This window comes from Natator depressus, chromosome 1 (genome assembly GCF_965152275.1).
Source record: "Natator depressus isolate rNatDep1 chromosome 1, rNatDep2.hap1, whole genome shotgun sequence".
In the NCBI taxonomy this organism is placed as follows: domain Eukaryota; kingdom Metazoa; phylum Chordata; order Testudines; family Cheloniidae; genus Natator; species Natator depressus.
Window position 1 is genome coordinate 283,143,915 of NC_134234.1, and position 8,473 is coordinate 283,152,387.

Consider the following 8,473-nt stretch of genomic DNA (forward strand, 5'->3'; position numbering starts at 1 on the left):
CTTTAGATTAATGGGGTTTTGGGAAAAACACCAACAGATTAAATGCTTGGTTTTGATAGAAAGTTGACTCTAACCCTAACCCTAGACAAACTTAGGATGTGGCCTAAGGGAAACCTTATCCTTATGGAAGACTGCAAAAGGAAGGTCAGCTAGAGCCTTATGTTCTAAAACTCTCCTTGCAGAAGTGATTGTCACAAAAAACTCTCGTTGTCTTAGACAAAGAATTAAGTTATAGCCATAGGGTCAAAAAGGGGGCCATCTATGAATTTGGAGAGGACCAGATTTAAATCCCTTACACATACAGGGGCAGACACACGATGGTAAACATTGATTAGGACTTTCAAAAAAATAGAGAAATGAGCAGATAAGAGAAAATAGAAAATTCGTCTATTGGCAGATGTAGCATAAAAAAAACCCAGCTGAACTCACAGAACTAACTGAAATGCCTAACGATTTCAAGTGTAAAATATAGTCCAGCATGTGTAATCTGCACGTGATGATTTGAGAAACGCTGGGAGTGCAACTAAATCAGAAATCTCTTCTACTTCACTGTGTACATGGCTCTAGAGGACTCTTTTCTGCTGCTTACCAAGATAGTCTGAACTTCTCGGGAGCACGATTTTTTTTGCAAATATTCAACCAGAGACCATCCATGCCATAGAGCGGAGAGCCTTCAGGTTGGGATGCAGAGACTTTCCTTGATTTTGATACTTAAGATCTTTGACCAGCAATAAAATTATGGGCGACTGGAGGGAAAACTGATAGAGGTCCATGAACCGGTTCAGTCTCAGCCACACCAGTGCAGTAAGGATTAATCGTGATTGGCCTTCTTTCAGCTTCTTGAGCTCCCTCACAATTAGAAGAGTTGAAGAAATGAATATAGAAGATGACTGGACAATGGAAGAAGGAAGGCATCTGTGATGGAATGTGGGCTGCAGCCCTAGAGTAAAATCTCATGCACTTGTTCAGGTTGATTGTGATCAAGTCCAAAACTAGGTACCCCCAGCGATGGAAAAATCTGGAGAACATCCTTCCTAATTGCTCAATCCTGTTGGTCTATGACAGGGATCGGCAACCTATGGCACATGGGCCACCAGGGTAAGCCCCCCGGCAGGCCGGGCCGGTTTATCTGTCACATCAACAGGTTCGGCCGATGGCAGCTCCCACTGGCCCCAGTTCACTGTTTGAGGCCAATGGGGGCTGCAGGAAGGGGCGGCCAGCAAATCCCTTGGCCTGCACCGCTTCCCCCATTGTCCTGGAGCGGCAAACTGCAGCCAGTGGGAGCCACGATTGGCCAAACCTGCAGACACGGCAGGTAAACAAACCGGCCCGGCCTGCCAGGGGACTTACCCTGGCGGGCCATGTGCCAAAGGTTGCCGATCCCTGGTCTATGAAAACCCCGCCGAGGATATCCACTTCCGTATTTCTCACTCCTGGAAGGTGAAAGACCTTCTGGAAACTTTGGGACAAATGCACAAATTACATAGGATGACAGATTCCTGGCACAGTTGAGGTGATCTTGCACCTCCCTCTTTGTTCAGGTAAAACATGGTAATGTTGGTGTCTGTAAGAACTTGTAACATCCGGTTCTCGATGGTGGGCAAAATACCTCACAGGCCAGACTAAGAGCTCTGAGCTCCAATGTATGTGCAGTGAAACTTCCTGGAGTGACCAAAGAGCTTGTGTCAGGAGTTGGCAGAGATGGACTCCCCAACCTCTGGTTGATGCATCTGTTACAGAGTCATAATTCTAGGGACAAAAATGGAACTCCTCTGTACAGAGGAGGAGGGATGCAAACACCTGGGGATGCAACCACCAATTGAGAAATGGAAGCACTCGTTCAGGTACTCAAATTTGCATTTCCAGAGGGTGCCTGGAAGGATCATACACTGAACAGAGCCAAGCCTGCGTCAGCAAAGGTGAAGCCTGGAGTTAGGTAGTATGTGCACGAGGTCATATGACCCAGGAGCTGGACGCAGGCAGACATGCACTGTTGTCATTGGGATGGACTTTTGGAAAGAAATGCTATAGGTTGATACCTCACCATCGGAAGATAAGCCATGGCTGTTCTGGCATCATGGTCTGCTCCTATGAAAGTTATGCACTATGTTGGTTACAAGTGTGATTTCTCCAAATTTAATTTCAGGCCTAGATGGGAAAACAGTGGTCTGATTACTAGAATGCTATTTTGGATCTGGTTGCTTGATGATATCGTCCAGGTAAGAAAACAGGAGCAGAGGTTGCTACCATGCTTCTATGCTACCACTGCCATGCACTTTGTGAAGACCCTCAGCTGATGACAGACCAAAGGGAAGCACCGGGTACTGGTAATGGTTGGTGCCTACTACAAATCTCTGTGGCAGGGATGTATCCCCACATGGAAGTATGCATCATGTAAACTGAGGGCAGCAACCAATCTTCCAGGAAGCAATAATGGAAGCGAGAGTGACCATCTTGCACTTGACTTCCTTGAAGAAGTGGTTCAGCTTTCTTAAATCTAGAAGGGGATGGCGGCTACCAGATTTCTTTGGGCCAGGAAGTACCAGGAAGAGAAGCCTGCTCCTTCTACTCTATGTTGGTAAGGAACTACTTCTATCACCCCCAGTTCTACAGGAGACCATAGTTCTTGAAGTAACGTGGTATAATGAGAGGGGTCCCTGTCTGACAAGGAAGGTGGGGTGGGAAAGGTGGAGGGGGGGGAAAAGAGAGATGAATTAGATAACGTATCCCTCCTTTACTGTGCTGAATGTCCAATGTGATGTTTTCCCAAACATAGAAAGAGAGACAGGCCTGATCTGAAAGGAGATGCCATCAGTATGCTATCCTCAACTGAAAAGTCAAAATGATTGCTTCGAGGTTGCAGTACTCTGGTGAGAGGGACCTGCTGCAGCTGAAGATGGCTTAGTGATGTCAAGGCAATCCTGACCTTCTCTTAGGAGCATACTGAGACCTCTGATGGAAGGAAGATCTGGAGTAATTTTGTGATCTAAACGGTTTCCTTTTCGCAACTGGAGTATACACCCCTAATTAATGAATTATTGCACAAGAGTCTGTGTGTCCATATAGCATAGTCTGTTTTGGCAGAAAACAATTTAGACTACTTAAATGGTAAATCTTGTATTGTATCGTGCAGCAACTTTGAAATGCCAGAAGACTGCAGCGACCACAGAAAGCGAGGCGCTATCAATAGCATCTATTGCTGCCGGAAGGGATGTATGTGCCGTAAGATGACCCGCAGAAACCAAAACTAGAAACTGGTCTTTATATTCTTCTAGCAACTTATCAGCAACATTAAGATTTATTTTGACAAGAGCCTGATTGTGATAATTGGTGGCTCTCATTTGAAGTGTGGCAGTGGAACAAACCTTATGACCATATAAATCCAATCTCAAATTTCTTATCCTTGGGAGTGGCCTTAATTTGGGATTGATGAGATTGCTTATTAGTAGCTGTGACCACTAAGGAGTCAGGAACTGGAAGGGTAATGAAATAGCCAAAATCTTGTTGAGGGACTCAATATCGTCTGCCTGCTTGTTTAGCTGTAAGAGGTATAGAGGGGACTGCCAGAGTTTTCATTGGCTCTAGTAAGTTCTCATTGATAGGAAGGGCAATGCTTCCTGGAGGAGGAGACTGGACAATACCTGAAAGACTGTGCAGATTCTCTGCCTGCACCCCTATGGAAGTAGCCTCCCTCTTCTTGAGGTCCTGGAAAACTCAAATCATAGAGTGGGGTGTCAGCTCTGGATTAACTGCTTTGTTTCATGAAGATGAAGAAATAGAGGGGAAGGGACTGTCTAGTGTTTTCTCCAACAATTCTCCCTCCTCCATGGGATCCACCACAGCAGGTTGATGTATGGTAGCAGGACGCTGAGAAGACTCATACTAAGAAAGCAGGAGAACTTCCTCCTAGAAAGTGAACGAGACAGAGATCTAGAGTCTCTTGGACAGCCCAAGACCAGTATGGCCATGGAAGATATGGTACAGACTGTCATCCAGGGCAGGGGACCCCAAGCTGGAGTGTCTCTGTAGGGAAACCAATCCTGGTATTTAGGACTGGTAGTGGAAGACCTGTAGGGTGATCTGAAAGAAGTCCAAAGATGAAACAGAAGCCACTTCAGAATAGGAACAGTTCTCATTGGGGTTCTAGGTGGTCTGGGTATCAGAGACACACGAGACTCCAAATGTCAATTAATTGATTGGTGCCAGCATAACCACAGAACACACTTATGGTGCTAGGTGCACTGACAGCACTGGGAGCATTGTTGAAGTCAGATGCCACAATGTGTTGACAGCGGAGCAAACACTGGGTTGGCTGCAGCAAATGAGTGTCCGGTAAGGAAAGACAAAGAAGCCCCTTGCCACAAAAAGGCACCTCAGGTAAATGGATTGGCACAGATGGTGCCAGTGGAGCTAAAGCACACTGAATCAACCCAGGGGAAGAAGGACCCAGGATGGGTGAAAACACTGGTCTCAATGGTCCCGATGGAGATGGAATCAATGGTGCTGCCTCAGAAAGGACTGGTGAGCACCTCAATTTGTGAGGTCTCAAACTGGAGGACTTACCAGAAAGTTTTCTGGGAGAAAACCAAAACTTACAGGTTTCGTTAGTTAGAATATTTGGAACATTTCAAAGCTGACACAGAAGACAACACATGCTAGATTTAGCGTTCCCTCTGTCGCAGCTGGGGCCCAGCTCAGGTGCAAGTCACATTGCCTCTTTCATAAAGTGAATCTTAAGACGACGGTTTTTTAGTCCTGGTGGGGAAGGAGGTACAAATAGAGCATCTGTCCCTCACCAAAAGGGATCAAATTATTCTTGTGCCTATCCCTGACAGAGAAAACAGCCAAGCATGTGGCACATTGTTTAAAACCCAAGGACTTTTTCCATAATAAAATCCCTCCAGGAACCTGCTAAACTTCAATAAATACTAACTATACCTATATACACTAAAGCTATGGAATGCTGGCTAACAGAAGCAAATGCTATATGAAGCTCCCACTGTCTCCACAGGCAGTAAGAAGGAACTGACAGAGGCAGCAAATATGTCCCTTTTATGCCCTGGCCTGAGAGTTAAAGAGCAGGGGCACATGCACCACCTAGTGGTACTGCTGGCAAAAGTGTCTGATTTAGTGCACGGTCACAAATACACCTGTCTCTAGTGTAATATGTATGCACACAATCACTTGAAGGAGAATAAGATTTCTTTTGTGTAAGCACTGTTTACATATACACAACATTGCATTTGCAACTCAGTTAGCTTCAGATTCTCCCTAATGCCAAGAGCGAAGAACCTCTTCCCACCACTACTTCCAACAGTGCCAATATTTAAACTAAGATGAAGTTTTAGTCTGAACACATTATATGTAATGAATGTTTAGATAAATGCAGAATGACCCAAGTTACATACACCAATACTAGTGCCAGCCACGATTAACCATATATGTATTCTTAACCATCATCTCATTTTAACTCAAGCAGTGTCAGACCTTGATCTAGCAGAAGTAAACTACTTGCAAACTGTCACCTACCAAACAGGATATATAAGAGTGTGAGCTGGAACTCAGGCAAAGAATTGCCTGTAATTAAAGCAAAGTCTTTGTGGGCAAGCAGAAACATTGCTTATTGTATCTAGAAGCAGTTCTCATTCTGTTGCTTATCAATTGAAAAAGACACAGCAAAGGAAATTTAGACAAGCCCTGCTTTACATGGGGGCATAATTCACATTTGTTATCCGATCATAGAAGGAAATGGAATGAGAAGTGGGAGAAATGTTGTGTGCTAGTGCTCTCATTTAGAATAGGATTTCAATGTACACAACAGCACGTATCTAAAGGTGGTAATGTTCTAAAATTCTAGTGTAAAGAAAACATATTGTCTAACACATACTGAACTCTTTAGAATGCGTAAAAGGCAGCATGATTTGTCTCCACTGAAATCATGATAAATGTGCTGTCATTACATATTTAAATCCTAGTCTAGACAAGGCCAATGAGGGAACCAGATAGAGTAGCTTTTAGACTAGCAGCCGTGTTAGTCTGTATCCCCAAAAAGAAAAGGAGGACCTGTGGCACCTTAGAGACTAACCAATTTATTTGAGCATAAGCTTTTGTGAGCTACAGCTCACTTCATCGGATGCAGCATTACTTGAGTTATTTAAATTTGGGAGTGGGGGAACATGGCAAAATACAGCCAAGTATGGAGGGTTTTACCACTCAAAATGAAAGACATACCTCTTATGTCTGTGGTGTTCAGGGGGTCGTTAAGTGCACGACTAACGGCAAAAACAGTTAATGTATCTTAGGAGAAAGAATACGAAAAAGTTATTCAGAAATCCCACCTTTCAATCATAGAACAACAGAGTTGGAAGGGACCTCTGGAGGCCATCTAGTCCAATCCCCTTCCCAGAGCAGGACCAATCCCAACTAAATCATCCCAGCCAGGGCTTTGTCAAGCCTGACCTTAAAAACTTCTAAGGAAGGGGATTCCACCACCTCCCTAGGTAACGCATTCCAGTGTTTCACCACCCTCCTAGTGAAAAAGTTTTTCCTAATATCCAACCTAAACCTCCCCCACTGCAACTTGAGACCATTACTCCTTGTCCTGTCATCTGCTATCACTGAGAATAGTCTAGATCCATCCTCTTTGGATCCACCTTTCAGGTAGTTAAAAGCAGCTGTCAAATCCCCCCTCATTCTTCTCTTCCGTAGACTAAACAATCCCAGTTCCTTCAGCCTCTCCTCATAACTCATGTGTTCCAGTCCCCTAATCATTTTTGTTGCCCTTCGCTGGACTCTCTCCAATTTCTCCACATCCTTCTTGTAGTGTGGGGCCCAAAACTGGACACAGTACTCCAGATGAGGCCTCACCAATGTCGAATAGAGGGGAACGATCACGTCCCTCGATCTGCTGGCAATGCCCCTACTTATACACCCCAAAATGCCATTGGCCTTCTTGGCAACAAGGGCACACTGTTGACTCATACCCAGCTTCTCGTCCACTGTCACCCCTAGGTCCTTCTCTGCAGAACTGCTGCCTAGCCATTCGGTCCCTAGTCTGTAGCGGTGCATTGGATTCTTCCGTCCTAAGTGCAGGACTCTGCACTTGTCCTTGTTGAACCTCATCAGATTTCTTTTGGCCCAATCCTCCAATTTGTCTAGGTCCCTCTGTATCCTATCCCTACCCTCCATCGTATCTACCACTCCTCCCAGTTTAGTGTCATCTGCAAACTTGCTGAGGGTGCAATCCACACCATCCTCCAGATCATTAATGAAGATATTGAACAAAACCGGCCCAAGGACCGACCCTTGGGGCACTCCGCTAGATACCGGCTGCCAACTAGACATGGAGCCATTGATCACTACCCATTGAGCCCGACAATCTAGCCAACTTTCTACCCACCTTGTAGTGCATCCATCCAGCCCATACTACTTTAACTTGCTGACAAGAATACCGTGGGAGACCGTGTCAAAAGCTTTGCTAAAGTCGAGGAATAACACGTCCACTGCTTTCCCTTCATCCACAGAACCAGTTATATCATAGAAGGCAATTAGATTAGTCAGGCATGACTTTCCGTTGGTGAATCCATGCTGACTGTTCCTGATCACTTTCCTCTCCTCTAAGTGCTTCAGAATTGATTCCTTGAGGACCTGCTCCATGATTTTTCCGGGGACTGAGGTGAGGCTGACTGGCCTGTAGTTCCCAGGATCCTCCTCCTTCCCTTTTTTAAAGATGGGCACTACATTAGCCTTTTTCCAGTCGTCTGGGACTTCCCCTGATCGCCATGAGTTTTCAAAGATAACGGCCAATGGCTCTGCAATCACATCCGCCAATTCCTTTAGCACTCTCGGATGCAACGCATCCTGCCCCGTGGACTTGTGCACATCCAGTTTTTCTAAATAGTCCCAAACCACTTCTTTCTTCACAGAGGACTGGCCACCTCCTCCCCATGCTGTGCTGCAGTAGTCTGGGAGCTGACCTTGTTTGTGAAGACAGAGGCAAAAAAAGCATTGAGTACATTAGCTTTTTCCACATCCTCCGTCACTAGGCTGCCTCCCTCATTTAGCAAGGGGCCCACACTTTCCTTGGCTTTCTTATTGCCAACATACCTGAAGAAACCCTTCTTGTTACTCTTAACATCCCTCGCTAGCTGCAACTCCAGGTGTGATTTAGCCTTCCTGATTCCATTCCTACATGCCCGAGCAATATTTATATACTCATCCCTGGTCATTTGTCCAATCTTCCACTTCTTGTAAGCCTCTTTTTTGTGTTTAAGATCAGCAAGGATTTCACTGTTAAGCCAAGCTGGTCGCCTGCCATATTTACTATTCTTTCTACACATCAGGATGGTTTGTCCCTGTAACCTCAGTAAGGATTCTTTAAAATACAGCCAGCTCTCCTGGACTCCTTTCCCCCTCATGTTATTCTCCCAGGGGATCTTGCCCATCAGTTCCTGAGGGAGTCAAAGTCTGCTTT